The sequence below is a fragment of the Ailuropoda melanoleuca genome, chromosome X (assembly GCF_002007445.2).
Source record: "Ailuropoda melanoleuca isolate Jingjing chromosome X, ASM200744v2, whole genome shotgun sequence".
In the NCBI taxonomy this organism is placed as follows: Eukaryota; Metazoa; Chordata; class Mammalia; order Carnivora; family Ursidae; genus Ailuropoda; species Ailuropoda melanoleuca.
Window position 1 is genome coordinate 41,849,512 of NC_048238.1, and position 17,898 is coordinate 41,867,409.

General features: G+C 42.7%; 1 long non-coding RNA gene across 1 annotated transcript in view; it reads left to right on the top strand.

Annotated features, from left to right (window-relative positions):
* Positions 1-17,898, top strand: part of LOC117797436 — a 131,284-nt gene that overhangs the window by 77,653 nt on the left and 35,733 nt on the right. The gene's annotated exons all lie outside the window — the stretch shown is intronic.

Here is a 17,898-nt window from a genome sequence, read left to right on the forward strand (position 1 = left end):
TGTCCTCTTTATCCACTCATCAATGGACACTTGGGTTGTTTCCATATTTTGGCTCTTCTAAGTAATGCTGCAATACATATAGGGGTGCATATATCTTCTCAAATTGGTGTTTTCACTTTCTTTGGCTAAATAGCCAGTAGTGGAATTACTGAATCATATGGTAATTCTATTTTTAATTTTTTGAGGAACTTCCATACTGTTTTCCACGGTGGCTGCATCAGATGGCATTCCCACCATAACAACGGTGCACAAGGGTTCCTTTTTCTCCACATCCTCCCCAACTCTTATTTCTTGTATTTTTTATTTTAGTCCTTCTGACAGGTGTGAGGTGATATCTCATTGTGGTTTCTATTTGCATTTCCTTGATGATTAGTGATGTTGAACATCTTTTCATGTTTCTGTTGGCCATCTGTATGCTTTCTTTGGAAAAATATTCATTTCCTCTGCCCATTTTTGAATTGGATTATTTGTTTTTTGGGTGTTGAGTTGTGTAAGTTCTTTCTTTATTTTGGACATTAATCCCTTCTCAGATATATCATTTGCAAATATCTTCTCCCATTCAGAGGGTTGTCTTTTTGTTCTGTTGATGCTTTCCTTCACTGTGCAAACCCTTTTTATTTTGGTATAGTCCCAGTAGTTTAATTTTGCTTTTGTTTCCCTTGCCAAAGGAGACATATCTAGAAAAATGTTTCTACAGCTGATGTCGAAGAAGTTACTGCCTATGTTTTCTCCGAGGAGTTTGTTTTATGGTTTCAGTTCTCACATTTAGGTAAAAGTTTAGGACTTTTTAAAAATGCTCTCTTGAAGGGCTTCCTGGGTCGCTCAGTCGGTTGGGCATCTGCCTTCAGCTCAGGTCATGATCCCAAGGTCCTGGGATGGAGCCCTGTGTTGGGCTTCCTGCTCAGAAGGGAGTCTGCTTCTCCCTCTCCCTCTGCCCCCCTCCCCAGGTTGTGCTCTCTCTCTCTCTCAAATAAATAAATAAAAATCTTAAAAAAAATAAAATGCGCTATTGAGCATCAAAGTTAGACAATGTTGTTCACATTGCTGCTATTTTACAGATGACATCATTGAGGCCAGAGAGGGAAAAACAACCAATTACTCGACCCATGAAAGCTCTATTGCCCATTTTCTAGGTGCTTGGTTCTTTACTGGTTAGCATAAGGGCATACGGATTTATAGGACATGGTTCCTATCCTTAAAAAACTTAAAAATCTAGGATGGGAGTGATTACTATTCCATTTAAAGTGACAATGGTGGGACGCCTGGGTGGCTTAGTCGGTTAAGCATCTGCCTTTGGCTCACTCAGGTCATGATCCCAGGGTCCTCGTGTCAAGCCCCTCGCTAGGCTCCCTGCTCAGTGGCGGTCTGCTTCTCCGTCTCCCTCATGCTCTCTCTCTCAAGTAAATAAATAAAATCTTAAAAAAAAATAAAGTGACAATAACAAAGCAGTGTGTTATGGTGTGGATGCTAAGTGTCATAAGAATTCATAGACAAGTCCAATAAAAGCTCAAAAAAGCTTTAAAGAGGAAGTGAAAACTGAGCTGGCTCTTTAACAATTCATAGAATTTGGAGAGATGAAAAACCAGATCGTAGAAGGCCTGGAAGAAAAGGTTGGAGGATTGAGGGCACATGAGTGACATGAGGAAGAGTAGTGTTTATAACACTTTAATTCGCCTGAGATACGCAGTGCAATCAATTGTTGCAGGCTGAAGAGTCATTCATTGCCAGGAAAGAGTGACATTTATTCTGGGCCTCCCGGAGGCAGCACCAAAGCACTGTGGTTCATTGGTGAGAGTAGGAATCAGGTAGGAAAGGAAAATTGCTGTATGGATCAAATGGGAGAGCCTCTCTGGAGTAAATGTATCCCTGAGTATTTCTTAAATTAATTTAAAGTGTCCTGGTTAACATTTTAAAAGTGCTTATTATGTGCTAGCCATTGCTTTATGTGCAGTAGTTCACATAATCTCTCTTCTACAGAGTTGGAAACTGAGGCTTAGAAAATAAGTAACTTCTGGGGTCCCTGGGTGGCACAGTGGTTAAGCGACTGCCTTTGGCTCAGGGCGTGATCCTGGCGTTATGGGATCGAGCCCCACATCAGGCTCCTCCACTATGAGCCTGCTTCTTCCTCTCCCACTCCCCCTGCTTGCGTTCCCTCTCTCACTGGCTGTCTCTATTTCTGTCAAATAAATAAACAAAATCTTTAAATACAAAAAAAAGAAAATGAGTAACTTCTTCAAAATCACAGGGCCAGCAAATAGCAAGTTAAAGTTCTCCAAATAGGCCTGATTTCAGAGTCTCTATCTGTCCTGATGCCCAGTACATGGCTGTGATATTTCTTCTATGTTAGAGCTGGAGGAACCTTTGAATTCTAATCCAAGGTCTTGTCTTAATGAAGAGCCAGCCAAAGCCCAAAAGAGGGCAAGTGGTGCACCTAATCCCTGAGCAGTTAGCTCTTCTGCAAAATCTTGGTGCCTCTGATACCAGGTATCCTGGTATTAAGGATGGGGGTGTCTGATCCTGAGTCCTTGTGACTTGGGAGGACAAACCCTCTCTAAAGGAACTCAGGCTTTAGATTTTGCTGATTAAAATCAGGGTCTCTATATCCTTCAGTGACTCCTCCCCCTCCAGTTGTGAGTGGAGATCTGGTTCAGGAAGAGGCTAAAAGGAGGGCTTTCCTGGCAGGAGCCCATGTACTCAGAGCTGGGAAGTCAGTGGTGGGGATGGTGGACATAGACCTCATCACACCTTTGTATTTTGACTCCCATGACTCTGAAGGCTTTTTTGTTTAGACAAGTGTTTTTTATAACATGGCCCCTGTGTGTCCTTGGGAAAAATCCTTACCCTTTTTGAATGTCAGCATTTTCATTTGTAAAGTGAATATACTGATCATTCTTGCCTTTTTAGGGTTATGGGTGTCAGAATGAAATAGCTTTGGGTTAGTATACAGAGTAGGTCCTCAGTGAACATTAACCTCTGAAATACCTTGGTAGGATAAGCAGCAGGTGGGAGAGTGCCCAAATCACTTAATCTGGAGCTAGACAACACTGACGATGCATTTAGGATCTAACTTGGGTATGGTCTTGAGTGAAGCGGATATAAGCTCTGGCTGTAGTCTCTCACCTGAAAATGAAGTTCATTGTACATGGAGCAAGTGGTAATCATTATGAAGGTACACAGGATGCAAAAGCTGTGGGGAACGAGAAGCCGATAAAAAAGAGAAGGGAACTGTCCAGAAATCTACTTTTTTGCATTTCACATGTTTTCCCAAACCCTTTGTTTTCACGGAGAGCACAAGCCCAATAGAAATATAACTGCAAACTACAGGCGGTTTTAGAGAAACTTCCCCATAATGGTAATGGTAATATGCACCATATGTTGAGTGATGCTATTACCAAGAACTGAGCGGGATGCTTTACACAGAGTATGTTAATTTTCCATAAGAATCCTGCAAGGTAAGAATTACTGAACACAGTTTCCAGGCGAGGAAACTGAGTTTCTGATATGTTGAGCTAATATTCCAGGTTCTGCAGATAGGTCGCAGTGGTGATGGGATTCTAACTAGGGTTTCTTGGACTTCAGATGGCTTGCTCTTTGCTATGCCTGGGTAGTTCTCATTTTCACTATGTGCTGGCCTTTCAAATTGGTCTAATTAAGAGGCTACATTTATTTTCAGAAGCTGTAGCCAGACCATAAAGCGTTCCTGGTGTTCCTCTTTTAGAGTTGGTTTTCAGAAATAAACAAAGAAATCAATCATTCCTGCTCCTTTTCAGCCATAGCCTGTTTAGGGTCCAGTGGCATTTCACCTTTGGATTCCCTATCTTGTTTTTTTTTTTTTAAGATTTTATTTATTTATTTATTTGTCAGAGAGAGAGAGAAAGAGCACAAGCAGGGGGAGCAGCAGGCAGAGGGAGAATCAGACTCCCTCCCGAGCAAGGAGCCCGATGCAGGACTTGATCCCAGGACCCTGGGATCATGACCTGAGCTGAAGGCATATGCTTCACCGACTGAACCACCCACATGTCCCGGATTTCCCACCTTGTTGACCAAATGTGATCCTAAATATCATCTGAATAGCTCCCCAAATGAACGTTCATACTCAAAAGATACATTTTTCCATAATACAAATACTTGGAATGCCTATGCTTTGGGATTTGAAGGTGGTTTCAAAAACAGGTGTTCCAGAAATGGCAAACCCATCTGTAAAATGAGTGGGGTATAAATCGGTGTGTTGGGGGGGTCCTCCAATGTAATAGGCAACAGGAGCCTGGGAGAGAGATGTAGAGTCCCCCCACCCCCCAGTCTTCTACTCCCTGAGTTCCTTGCCCTAAACCTAGACCAAAGGTTTGTAACCTTTATTTTTTGTTCTGTGAACTCCGATAACCTTCAGCTGCTGCTCTGGTTGATGTGGAAATGCAAGGGGGGAGGTAGAGCCCCCACCCACACAGACTCTAGCTGTGGGCGATTGTTCCAGGGGCACCTGAAGGGACCTCAGAAGCCTCTTGTAGGACACAGTTTAAAAACTACTGCTGAGATAATTCATGAGGTTTCTTACTGGGTTTTTTTCCAAGAAGGATTCCTTGTATACCCATTTCTACCCTGTTGGGCTTCAGTTTCCTCACCTAAAAGTAAAGAATCTCTAAGGTCCCTTCAAATTCTAATAATTTGTTTTTCTAGTGTCCTCTGATGATCAGGACCTGGCAGTGAGGTTAAGAACCCATTGCTGACAGACCCTCCCATACAGGGCTTCAACCCATTCCTGGTGGGGGCAGAGGAGTCATGATCTGTGGAATTGAAGTGCCCCAGCTTTCCTTCTGGGTCCCTTCCTCCCTGCCGCTTCATATGGTAGCAAGTGGCTGATGCCACTGTGTGCAGGTTTCTTCAGCAAGTCCTCTGTCATGTTTCGTTGCTTTGGAATTGCTCAGCTGGTGTGCATGTGCCTGTTGCCTTGGCTCATTTCACTCATTCACAACCAAGATGGCAACCCTGCCAGGTCAACAGAACACAGTTAAATACGTTGCAGATCATGCAACACATTCAACAAGTGTTTGCCTACCACATATTACATATTCAAAAGGCAGCTGCTCCAAGAGGAGTTGAAAAACCGAAGTTCTGCCTGCACCACTGAAACAGAGCAGGGACTGGACTTGGGTCCCTTCAACCCTACCCAACAAATCCAGCCTTCCAGGATAGCTAAAACTCTATGCCCTTGGGTAGCAGATCTTGTAGAAATGCGGAGATGGGATGCTTATTGAAAGGAGGGACTTGACTACAAAGACTGGTGAAGACCAGACCAAACCAGTCTGTGCCAAGATGGACCCCAGTGCTAAACTTTCACCAACTTCTCCCCTCATTATAATACCACGCCCAGGGGTGGAGATTTAAGATGTTAATTAGACGGGTGATACATGAAGAAGCATGATCTTTCAGTACACAGGTGCAAATAAATCTCTGCCTCTACATGCTTAGACCATCCTCTTCCCACCTAAGTTTCTTTAAAAAAACTCTCCCTGACCTCTCCTTGGAGAGTCAGCCTGAGGATTGTTTCCTTTGTGCTGTTTTCCTTGTGCTCCAGCTTAAGCCCCAATAAAGCCTTGCCTGAAATTCCCATTTGGCATTTTGTCAATTTTTATTGTTTAGTGAGCCCAAGGGCCTGGTTTGGTAACATGGTGACCTCTAATATGCCATATGACCTGGAGCATGTTATATTGTTTGGCACTTCTTTCTTCTTTTATTTTTTTTTAAAGATTTTATTTATTTATTTGACAGAGATAGAGACAGCCAGCGAGAGAGGGAACACAAGCAGGGGGAGTGGGAGAGGAAGAAGCAGTCTCATAGCGGAGGAGCCTGATGTGGGGCTCGATCCCATAATGCCGGGATCACGCCCTGAGCCGAAGGCAGACGCTTAACCGCTGTGCCACCCAGGTGCCCCTCTTCTTTTAAATGTCCAAGTTGGATGGGCCTCAAAGTCCTGGCTCTAAAATTCTCTTGATCTCTCTATTGCGTTAAACACAGAAGTATATACAAAGATGTGTCTTAGAAAAAGCAACACGCATAGCTGTGTTCCTGAAGAGGTTGTGGCCACACTGTGAATGGCCTCCAAGGACAACTGAGGATGTTTGGACATTACCTTACTGCCATGGAGAATTACTGAAGGTTTTAGACCAGGGCAGTAGTGCTGAAGAAAGTTTTAGATAATATAAAAATAAATCCCCAGAAGAAAGAGTAATAGGATAAGAAAAATATGGAATGAATCAGAAAGTTATTCTGGGCACACTCTAAAAGATTAGAACTGTACCTCTTCTGTTTTCACAGATGCATTCGTTTTGTTTTTAATAATGTAGCATTGACTATCATGATTTATAAGTTTTTATTTTTTACTTTTATTATTTAAAAGATTTTATTTATTTGAGAGAGAGAGAGAGTGAGAGAGCATGAGAGCGGGGTGAGGGGCAGAGAGAGAAGCAGAGTCCCCGCTGAGCAGGAAGCCTGATGTGGCACTTGATCCCAGGACCCCGGGGATCATGACCTGAGCTGAAGGCAGATGCTTAACCGGCTGAGCTACCCAGGCACCCCATGATTTACAAGTTTTTATTTGAAAAAAAAAGTACCAATAAGGATGAAGAATTCTATTCCTCCTTATTACACTTTTTCGGGATAAATGACATATTTTAAATGTCTTATCAGAGAAGAGGAGCCATTCAGTACAACACGTCAGCATTGCTGTCCCCAAGGAGTAGGGACTCTGAAGACTGAACGCTCCAGCTCCTTTATGGATATCAATTACATTTGAGGGATGACATAAAGTGATCTGCTTAACATGTATTTAATAGAAATAAGGTTTATTGACAACTTCTAAAACAAAGTCTGGCTCATATCCTTACCAAAGTATTCACCCTTTCTGTGCTTTAATTTTCTTGTCTGCTAGGCTGAGCTAATGAGAGTACATACCTCAGGGTTATAAGGCTCCAACAATGTAATTTTTTTAAGTTGAGAGTCTTCATTATTCAATCAATGGTGATAGGAAAACAGTTTCGCAGTTTAGAAAAACTAATAATAAATGCAAACTTTCAGGATTACATTTCTTTTTTTTAAAAAGATTTTATTTATTTATTTGACAGAGAGAGAGACAGCCAGTGAGAGAGGGAACACGAGCAGGGGGAGTGGGAGAGGAAGAAGCAGGCTCACAGCAGAGGAGCCTGATGTGGGGCTCAATCCCAGGACTCTGGGATCACGCCCTGAGCCGAAGGCAGACGCTTAATGACTGCACCACCCAGGCGCCCCAGGATTACATTTCATACCTTATACCAGAATACATCCCAGATGAATTAAAAATAAGTATAAAAAATATGTATATCTTTAAAGATCTTTAAAGATGCTATATATATATATATATATATATATATATATATATATATATATATATATATATAAAGCATCTTTACCAATAGAGGAAAAAGAATAGGAAAACAAGCTAAGGACACAAACAGTTCACTGAGTACAGTTGTTATGCAAAGTACACAGCGCTGTATCTTGGAAGTGTCATTTCTAAGGAAATGGAAATGCATGAGGATGTACCCATAAGATTGCCTTCTAAAGTATTAATAGTATACACTGTGGAATTATGGAGGAGTTTGTTTATTGATCTGTATCTTCCTTTTTTCCTAAACAATAAATATGCATTACTTGTATAATTGTGTGTGTGTGTGTGTGTTTAAAGAAAAGTGGTCCTGGACAACATGGCAAAAATAAAGAATTTTCCTTCACTTTGTGAAATCTGTTTCCATTTCTACAGCACTCCTTCCCTCCTTCCAGTCTAATTCCCCATGTGGCTTCAAAGATTCAGTCCTAACTCTTAGGCACACCTGGTCCCTAGCCCAAGTCACCGTTTCACTATCTCTCAGCCACTGTGGTACCTCAGAACTTTACTGACTGCTCCCACTACTCATTGCTATTGGCCGGAAGGAGTGAATGCAGTTATACAAAGCCATATCCATTAGTCTAGAGATAAGTTAGAACACAGTTTCTGCTGATGAGGGAAAGGGAGCCAGTTTTTTCATGTTTGCATGGGAAAGTTGGCACTGTGCATTATGATTAAGTGATTCCCATGTCCTGAGTAAAATGGCATGCTTCCAGAGGGATGCACAGTGGGAAGTCCCTGGCATTCTTGTCAGCAGCCTCTCTGGCTATTCCCTTAGAGGACATGGCAAGTCTATTACAGCAGTCTTTCCTGCTGAGCCCTACCATAGCCTCAGAATCCTGACCCAGGATTCCTAAGCACAGTGCTATACCCTAGGTCCTCCAAGTATGGTCTTAGGAGTTTATTAAAGATGCAGATATTCAGGCCCCACTCCAAATGTACTGAATCAGGATCTGGGTCTCATTTTCAGGAATTCTTGCATGGTATACAGCTGTGGCAGAGAATTACCTAAATATAACCCAATCATCCCATTTCACTGAGCATGGTTTGAGGTCACTAGGATATTTTAGAAAAGCGTTTTCTATACATTATCTCATTCTTCATAACCCTACCAGGGTGATACCATTATCTTCTTCATTTGACAGATAAAGGGAATTGAGACCTGGGGAAGGGCCAAATATGCTGAAAGTCACTAAGCCTAGACTCAAATATTCCAGGTACCATGTGAACTTGGTGAAGGAAAATGATGTATGAGACAAGGTCTTGGAATAAAACTTTTTATAATCTTGAAGCATGCCCATAAATAACTTAGATGAAGAAGTATCCAGAAGTTCCAAGGGGTATAAGAGAATGTCATAAACTTTTGAAGGAAGAAGAGGTCATCTTCAAGTTCAATAATCAGAGCAGATTTCATGAAGAAGGTGCTTTTTAAAAAAAAAAAGATGTATATATTTTTATTTTAGAGAGAGCGAGAAGAGGGGCAGAGGGAGAGAAACTCAAGCACACTGAAACGAGGAGCCTGAAACGAGGCTTGATCTCAAGATCCTGAGATCATAACCTGAGCTGAAATCAAGAGTTGGATGCTTAACCCACTGAGCCACCCATGCGCCCCTCATGAAGAAGGTGCTTTTTATTTTTCTTATTATTTATTTTTGTTTTTTTTTAAGATTTCGTTTATTTATTTGACAGAGAGAACACAAGCAGGGGAGTGAGAGAGGGAGAAGCAGGCTCCCAGCGGAGCAGGGAGCCCGATGTGGGGCTTGATCCCAGGATCCTGGGATCACGCCCTGAGCCGAAGGCAGACACCCAATGACTGAGCCACCCAGGTGCCCCAAGAAGGTGCTTTTTCATTGTAGCCTTGAAAGATGTAAGTAAGGGCTCTGGTAGGAAGAGACTGAATGAATTACTATGTGAAAAGTGTAACACTCTTAAACAGGATCTGACACAGAGGAAATGCTCAGTGAATATCAGCTATTATAATGTATCTCTACTGTGTTATATTAGTTTCAGTTGTACAATATAGTGACTCAACAATTCCATACATCGCCCAGTGCTCATCATGACAAGTGCACTCCTTAATCTGCACCACCTATCTCACCCATCCCCCTATTCCCCTTCCCTTTGGTAACCTTCAGTTTGTTCTCTATAGTTAAGAGTCGGTTTCTTCATTTCTCTTTTTCCCTTTGTTCATTTGTTTTGTTTCTTAAATTGTATGGCAACTAACTGGAATTAAAATAAAGACAAATAAAATAAAAATAAAGTTGTTAAAAGTATACATTTTCATGACATAATTAATGAATTTGTGTAAAACTGAGCCAGAAAAAAGTTCTATTTAGATATAAATTTGTTAAAATAGTATGTATTGCATTATATAAAGAAACAAAAGATTTGTAATTTGTAAATTTATGCTGTTACTCATCTGTTTTTTTCACTCTCATTATAAGTTATAAAGTATTTTAAAGAAAAAATTTATCTCTACTGTATCCACCTGTGTGTGTGTGTGTGTGTGTGTTTTAACAGTTTATAGTGTGTATGGTGAGGGCCTCTAGAGAAGCCACATGGTGGATACAAATCCACCAACCTTACCTAACCCAGATTTCATATGTCTCTCCAGGAGGTCATTCTGAGAAGTTTGATCAGAGACCACATCCCAGATGTGAGTGCCCTCCTCCTGCTAGTCTGGTCACTGTCCAAAAAGACCATGAGAGGCATGTGTGATGTGACTTTTTGTAAACTCATCCACATCTTGCTGCTTAGCCCATGTAGGTGACTACATGGAAGTACTGGGTGACTACTTCCTTCAGTCCATTCCCTGGGATTGAGAGGGTCACACCCACTGTCTAGGGGAGAGTCATAGGATCTCCCCTGAACTGCTTTGTGGAGATCTCATTGCAGGGGATTTCTTCTGTGTCTTCTGAAATCAGACATGGAATGGGTACCCATCTTGTAGTGGGTGAACACATTTTGCCCTCAAATGTTGGGGCCATCTCACCTCAAGCCTGACACCCAAACAATCCAGGACTTGTGGGGTTTTTTTAAAGATTTTATTTATTTGACAGAGAGAGAGAGGGACAGCCAGCGAGAGAGGGAACACAAGCAGGGGGAGTGGGAGAGGAAGAAGCAGGCTCCCAGCAGAGGAGCCTGATGTGGGGCTTGATCCCAGAACTCCGGGATCACGCCCTGAGCCGAAGGCAGACGCTTAATTACTGAGCCACCCAGGTGCCCCAAGGATTTGTGGGTTCTTGAGCCTGGAAGACTTCATTTCAAATCCTGGAGCCCTCAAGTCCTCGTTGTGTTACCTTAAGCAAGTCACCTATCCTCTCTGAGTCTCAGGAAAATGCCCACCTTTGAGGTTATCTGTGTGTTTTAGTAACATGTGCCAAGTGCCTGGCTTCTAGTCACCTTCAAAAAATTTTCTGAGCACCTGCCATGTGCCTGAGTACTGTTCTAGGTGTAAGGATACAACAGAAAACAAAACCAACAGAGTCCCCGATTTTATAGATTAGGTCAGTATATATATATATATAGGAGAGAGTGGCAAGTGATGCATAGAAAGATAAGGCCAAGATTGGGGGAAAGGGTGTATTGGGGTATACTGGGGGTGGAGGGATTATATTTAGGGTGGGCAGGGAAGGCCTCACTGAGATAGAGGTCCTTAGGGCGGAGACCAGAGGGAAGTGATGCTAGAGAGAGAGCCACTCTGACTTCAAGATTTTTATCCTGATGCTTCCCCTAACCTTGGACATTACTCCCAGATAACCCCATGGCTGACTCCCTTACCTCCTTCAGGTCTCTCTGCTTCTAATTTCCTTCCCGATGAGGACTTCTCAGGCACCTCCTTTGGAAAATAGCTGCAAACCACATTCCCACAGTCAGTCTCTACCTCCTCACCCTATTTAATTTCTTTCCATAGCACTCATCACCACCTGACATATATCTATGAATGTATTGGCTTAATGCCAATACATTGCCAATGCCAATGTCTCTATTTTTAAAAATATTTTATTTATTTATTTGAGAAAAAACAAGCAGCGGGAGCAGCATGGGGGAGGAAGAAGCAGGTCCCCGCTGAGCAGGGAGCCCAATGCTGGGCTATATCCCAGGACCCCTGGGATCATGATCCAAGCTGAGGGCAGAAGCTTAACCGAGTCACCCAGGCACCCCCACTTTTTTTTTTATCCTTTTACATGCAGTCTCTTTTTTAAAAAATTTAAATTCAATTCATTAACATACAATATATTATTTGTTTCAGGGGTACAGGTCTGTGATTTCCTGTCTCTAGAAGATAGGTTGGCAAACTATTGCCCATGGGCCAAAACTGACCCACTATCTGCTTCTGAAGATAAAATTTTATTAGAATACAGCCACACCCATCTCTTTACATATTGTCTATGGCTACTTTTGCATTACAATAGCAGAGTTGAGTAGTTGTGAAAGAGACCATATGACTCTCTTAGCTTAAACTATTTGCTACCTGGCCCTGTGCAGGACAGTTTGCTGACCTTTGTTCCAGCATGTAACCCCTGTAGAAGCAGGAATTTTGTTTTGTTTATAGCTGTATTCCAAGGTCCTAGTGATGAGGGACCAGAAGGCTGGTGGAAGACAAAGCATGAGCTGATACCCAGCAACCTCCTGGGTGGGACCTGGGTGACATTCTTCCCAAAGCTCCCAGCTATCTTAATGATAATACCTTGCTAGAGGGGAAAACAACCTTAACTTGACAATGGCATGGCCTCCGGGATCTTATAGGCAGGTATCTTTAGGTCCGTCCTCTTTAGCATATGAAAGTTCTTTTGAAACCTCCCTTTTCCTTACTTCCCCCAACTCGGAAGTATATAATCAGTACCCTGGGGCGGCAGCTTTTTCTGCCCGGGGCTCCTGTCCCCGTGCTTTAATAAAACCACCATTTTGCACCAAAGACATCTCAAGAATTCTTTCTTGGTCGCAGGCTCCGGACTCCACCCCACTGAACCTCACCTATATTCCCAAACCACATCACTAGCACAGTTCTTGGCTATACTTGGCATATAGCAGGCCCTCAAGAAATATTAGTTTACTAAATTAATGAATGAATGCAGGAGAAGAGTGATGGGAATAACCAGAAAAGTAGTCCAGGCTTAAGTTGGATCATGAATGCTATGCTAAAGGGCTTGGCTATTGTTCTCTGATGATGGTGGGGGGTGTCCTTTGCGGGCAAAAGTGAGGGAAACTCTCTAGGTTCTGTCAGCGAACAGGTTAAGCAGCTGTTTCTACTATGAGATCACTATTGTTCAGGACAACATGATGTTAGAGATGTCCTGTATGAAGTATGGTCATGCAGGCACCACTTGTGGACATCTGGTAATATTACTCAAGACAGAAAAGAGGTTTAAGGGAGGACACGTAGGGCCACAAAATGCAGGGTGTGAATGAACCCTGCTTCTCCCATAGACTGGCTGTGGAGCCTGGAGAGTTGAATAAACTTCTTGATACCTTAGTATTCCTCAGCTTCAAAATGGAATATTAAGAGGCCCACCCTGATTGGTTTGCTTGTAAATTTAAGTGGGTTAATTATATAAAATGTTTGGATTCGTGCCTGTTGATGAGGTTGTGGAATATAGGTGAGGTTCCGTGGGGTGAGGTCCTGAGCCAACGACCAAGAAAGAATTCTTGAGATGTCTTTGGTGCAAAATGGTGGTTTTATTAAAGCACGGGGACAGGAGCCCTGGGCAGAAAGAGCTGCTGCACCAAGGTTGTGAGGGGTGACTGATTATATACTTGGGAGTTGGGGGAAGTAAGGAAAAGGGAGGTTTCAAAAGAACTTTCATATGCTAAAGAGGACGGACCTATAAGATACCTACAAGATCCTGGAGGCCATGCCATTGTCAAGTTAAGGTTGTTTTCCCCTCTAGCAAGGTATTAGCATTAGGATAGCTGGGAGCTTCCTGGAAGAATGTCACCCAGGTCCCACCCAGGAGGTTGCAGGGTGTCAGCTTGTGCTTTGCCTTCAGCTAGCCTTATGCGTGCTCATCATCTGTCACTTAGTAAATTCTTAGTGAATATGAGCTGATACTAGTGACCCTCCATTATTAACAACTTTCCATGATGACCCCCCCATGTGTATATTATTATAACAGTGTATAATATTGCATAGTAAAGAATTTAACTTTGCCCAGACCGAGGTCTGGCCTTTGTCCTAGCTTCTGAAAGGTAAGCTCTAGGCCTTGGAATGTCATGCTTGATGCGAATGTCTTTGTTTGCTTGGGAGTCTTAGTTCAGCAGATAAAAACTTGTGATTTAGAGTGGGGACTTTGAGCCACAGCAACAATATGATTTAGTGTGGGGGACCTAGTCTAGCCAGATAGTAGCTATGTGATGTGAAGTGGAGACTCAGAGCTACACCAACAACATGATAAAGGGTGAGGTCTTTGGGTCATTCCTCTTGACCTCTCGATGGCTAGAAACTGAGACCAGTTATGTGGACAGGCAACTGTGCCTACATCATGGAGTCCCATTGAAGATTCTGGACATTAAGGCTTGGGTTGAGTTCCCTGGTTGGCAGTACTCTATGCTACTGTTAGCTATCAACACCAGGAGAATAACACTGCTCTGACTCTGTGGGGAGAGGACAACTGGAAACTCTGCATTTGGTATCCTCCTGGATCCTGCCCTGTTCATCTCTTCTCTTAGCTTATTTTAATTTTAATCTGTATTCTTTTCCTATAATAAACTATAACTGTGAGTTTAACAGCTTTCCGTGAGTCCCGTGAATCCTTCCAGCAAATTATTGAAACTGAGGGTTGTTTTAGGAATCCCCTGAACTTACAGTTGCTGTTGGTAGTGATGGTTTTGTGTGGACCATTTCCTCTAACTTTTCAGTTGGCTATCTTTTTGAAATACGCAGAGAGGGCGCCTCCATGGGCCCCAGGCCTTTTCACAGCCTGCCCCCTTGAGAGGTGCTGGGTCCCCACACATCCTTGCCAGGGGACCTTCACCCTCCTCAGCAGGTTGTGAAACTTTGAGGTTGACAGAGAGGGCAAGGCCACCACCTTATCCCAGGAGCACCATCTTGTAGGGGCCACAGGACTGGGTTTTTCTAATAGTAATGGTGTTCTGGGACAGGGGAGTCTGCATGTTTCCCTTCTTTCTTTTCCAGACCTTTGTGGTGAATGCCCCTGTTCTCATACTGGGGTCTCACACTGGGGCCACAGAGGTGGACAGATGGGGCCTACCCCAAGGGGAGCGAGGTTCTTATCCCATGGGGGAGAAAAACATCAATGCATAATAATGACAATAATCAGAATATTAGGAATTAATAAAAGTTTGCTCTTCCCATTCTTGTGTACACAGCTCTGTGCATGTATATGAGTGTTTCTTCAGGACCCATTCTTAGAAGTGGAATTGCTGGGTGCCTGGGTGGCTCAGTCGGTTAAGTGTCTGCCTTCTGCTCAGGTCATGATCCCAGGGTCCTGGGATTAAGCCCCGTGTCAGGGAGCCTGCTTCTCCCTCTCCCTCTGCTGTTCCCCCTGCTTGTGCTCTCTCTGTCTGTCTCTCTCTCTCTCTGTCAAATAAATAAAAAAATAAAAGAAGTGGAACTGCTGCATCTTGGGAGTCATTCATTCAACAGACAACTAATAAGCACATACTGTTATCCTGAGTGGAGTTCTTGGCGTGAGCAAGCGTTCTTCTCTTGGGTATGAGGTTCCTGAGCTCTTTGCAGTTTTTTCTCTAGAGCGTAGTAAAGACCCTGAGGTGCTTGAGGGTCTCTGTTCAGAGTTTGCAATGTCTGAGCTGTTATGGGGTCTGTGTCCTGGGTATGTCATCTTGGAACTCTATGAGGGTCTGTGTCCCAGGGGGTGAGGCCTCTGAGCTGTCTGGGGGATCTTTTCTCCAGTAGATGAGGTCTCTGAGATTTGGGGGGATCTTTTGAAGGGGTGAGGTTTCTTTCTTCTTTCCCCAGCTTTATTGAAATATAATTGCATATAACAGTGTGTAAGTTTAAGGTATATATTGTATTGTTTTGATACATTTATATATTGCAAAATGATTACTACCATAGCATTAGCTAACACCACCATCCTGTCACATAATTACCATTTCTTTTTTGTAGTAGGAGCACTTAAGATCTACTCTCTTAGCCACTTTCAATTATATGATACAGTATTATTAGCTATAATCACCATGGTGTACATTACATCCCCAGAACCTACTCATCCTTTTTTTAAGAGGGAGAGAGAGATTGAGAGGAGAACAAGAGAGAGAGGGGAGGGAGGGATTTCATGAGAGAGGGGGGAGGTAGAGAGGGAGAGAATCTTAAACAGGCTCTGTGCCCAACACAGAGCCCTACTCGAGGCTCCATCTCGACCCTGAGATCATGACCTGAGACGAAATCAAGAGTCAGACACTTAACCAACTGAGCCACCCAGGTGCCCCGGGAACTTATTCATTTTATAACTGGAAGTTTGTACCCTTTGACTAATATCTCCCCATTTCTTTTACCCCCTTGCCCCTGGTACCTACTACTCTACTGTTTCTCTGAGTTTGGCTTTCTTAGTTTTAGGTTCCACATGTAAGTGATACTATGCAGTATTTGTCTTTTTCAGTCTTACTTATTAGCTTAATGCCCTCAAGTTGGATCCAGATTGTTGCAAATGGCAGGGTTTCCTTTCTCATGGCTGAATTTTATATATATGTGTATACATCACATCATCTTTATCCATTCATCTGTTGACAGAGACTTAGGTTGTTTCTATATCTTGGCTATTGTTAATAATGCTGCCATTGATCATGGGATACAGATGTCTCTTCAAGATCCAGTTTTTGGGACGCCTGGGTGGCTCAGTTGGTTAAGCGGCTGCCTTTTGCTCAGGTCATGATCCCAGGGTCCTGGGATTGAGTCCCATATTGGGCTCCCTGCTCAGCGGGGAGCCTGCTTCTCTCCCTGTCTGCTGCTCTCCCTGCTTGTGCTTGCTCTCTCTCTGTGTGTCAAATAAATAAATAAAATCTTTTTAAAAAATTTCTTGGGGCGCCTGGGTGGCACAGCAGTTAAGCGTCTGCCTTCGGCTCAGGGAGTGATCCCGGTGTTGTGGGATCGAGCCCCACATCAGGCTCCTCCGCTGTGAGCCTGCTTCTTCCTCTCCCACTCTCCCTGCTTGTGTTCCCTCTCTCACTGGCTGCCTCTATCTGGGTCAAATAAATAAATAAATAAAATCTTAAAAAAAATTTCTTAAAAAAAAGATCCAGTTTTCATTTCCTTTGTATATATGCCCAGAAGTGGGATTGCTGGATCATATGGTAGATCTATTTTGATTTTTTTTTTTGAGGAAGATCCATACTGTTTCTTATAATGGAATGATGACTATACCAATTTACCTTCACACCATCAGGGCACAAGAATTCCCTTTTTTCCACATCCTCACCAACACTTGTTTCTTTGTCTTTTTAATGATAGTCATTCTAAGAGGTGTGAGGCGATATCTCATTGTAGTTTTGATTTGCATTTCTTAGTGTGTGAGGTTTCTAGATAGTTTTGGGGTTTTGTTTCTCAGTGTGTGAGGTCTCTGAGTTCCTTCAGTGTCTGTGTCCCTGTGTTTGGAGTCTGTGTTCAGAGTTTCAGATCTGTGAACTTTTAGAGGGTGTATACCCCAATATCTGAGTTGAGATACTTGTGGGTATGAAGGTAACAAACACAAAAGCAGTCAAAATAAATATTTTGTAAAATATCAGTCAAGGAGTTCACAAAATAAAAGGATGTAAAACATGACACCATATATCTAAAATGTGGGGAGAAGAGTAGTAAAGAACGGGTTCAAACTTAAACTACCATCAACTTACTATAGACTGCTATATGCAGAAGAGCTTATATATAAACCTAATTGTAACCACGAATCAAAAACCACTAATAGGGGTGCCTGGATGGCTCAGTCAGTTAAGCATCTGACTCTTGATCTCAGCTCAGGTCTTGATCTCAGGGTTGTGAGTTCAAGCCCTGTGTTGGGCTCCATGCTGAGCATGGAGCCTACTTAAAAAAAACCACACTAATAAATATGCAAAGAATAAAGAGAAAGAAATTCAAATACATCACTAAAGAAAGCCAGCAAACTATGAAAGAGAGAAAGACAAGAAAGGATCAGAGAAAATGTTCAGAAGCAACTACAAAACAGGTAATGAAGTGGCAATAAATACATATCTATCAATAATTACTTTGAATATAAATGGACTAAATGCTCTGAATATACTCTGAAAATTATAAAACACTGATGAAAGAAATTGAAGACAACACAAAGAAATGACATTCTGGGGGCGCCTGGGTGGCACAGCGGTTGAGCGTCTGCCTTTGGCTCAGGGCGTGATCCCGGCGTTGTGGGATCGAGCCCCGCATCAGGCTCTTCTGCTATGAGCCTGCTTCTTCCTCTCCCACTCCCCCTGCTTGTGTTCCCTCTCTCACTGGCTGTCTCTATCTCTGTAGAATAAATAAATAAAATCTTAAAAAAAAAAAAAGA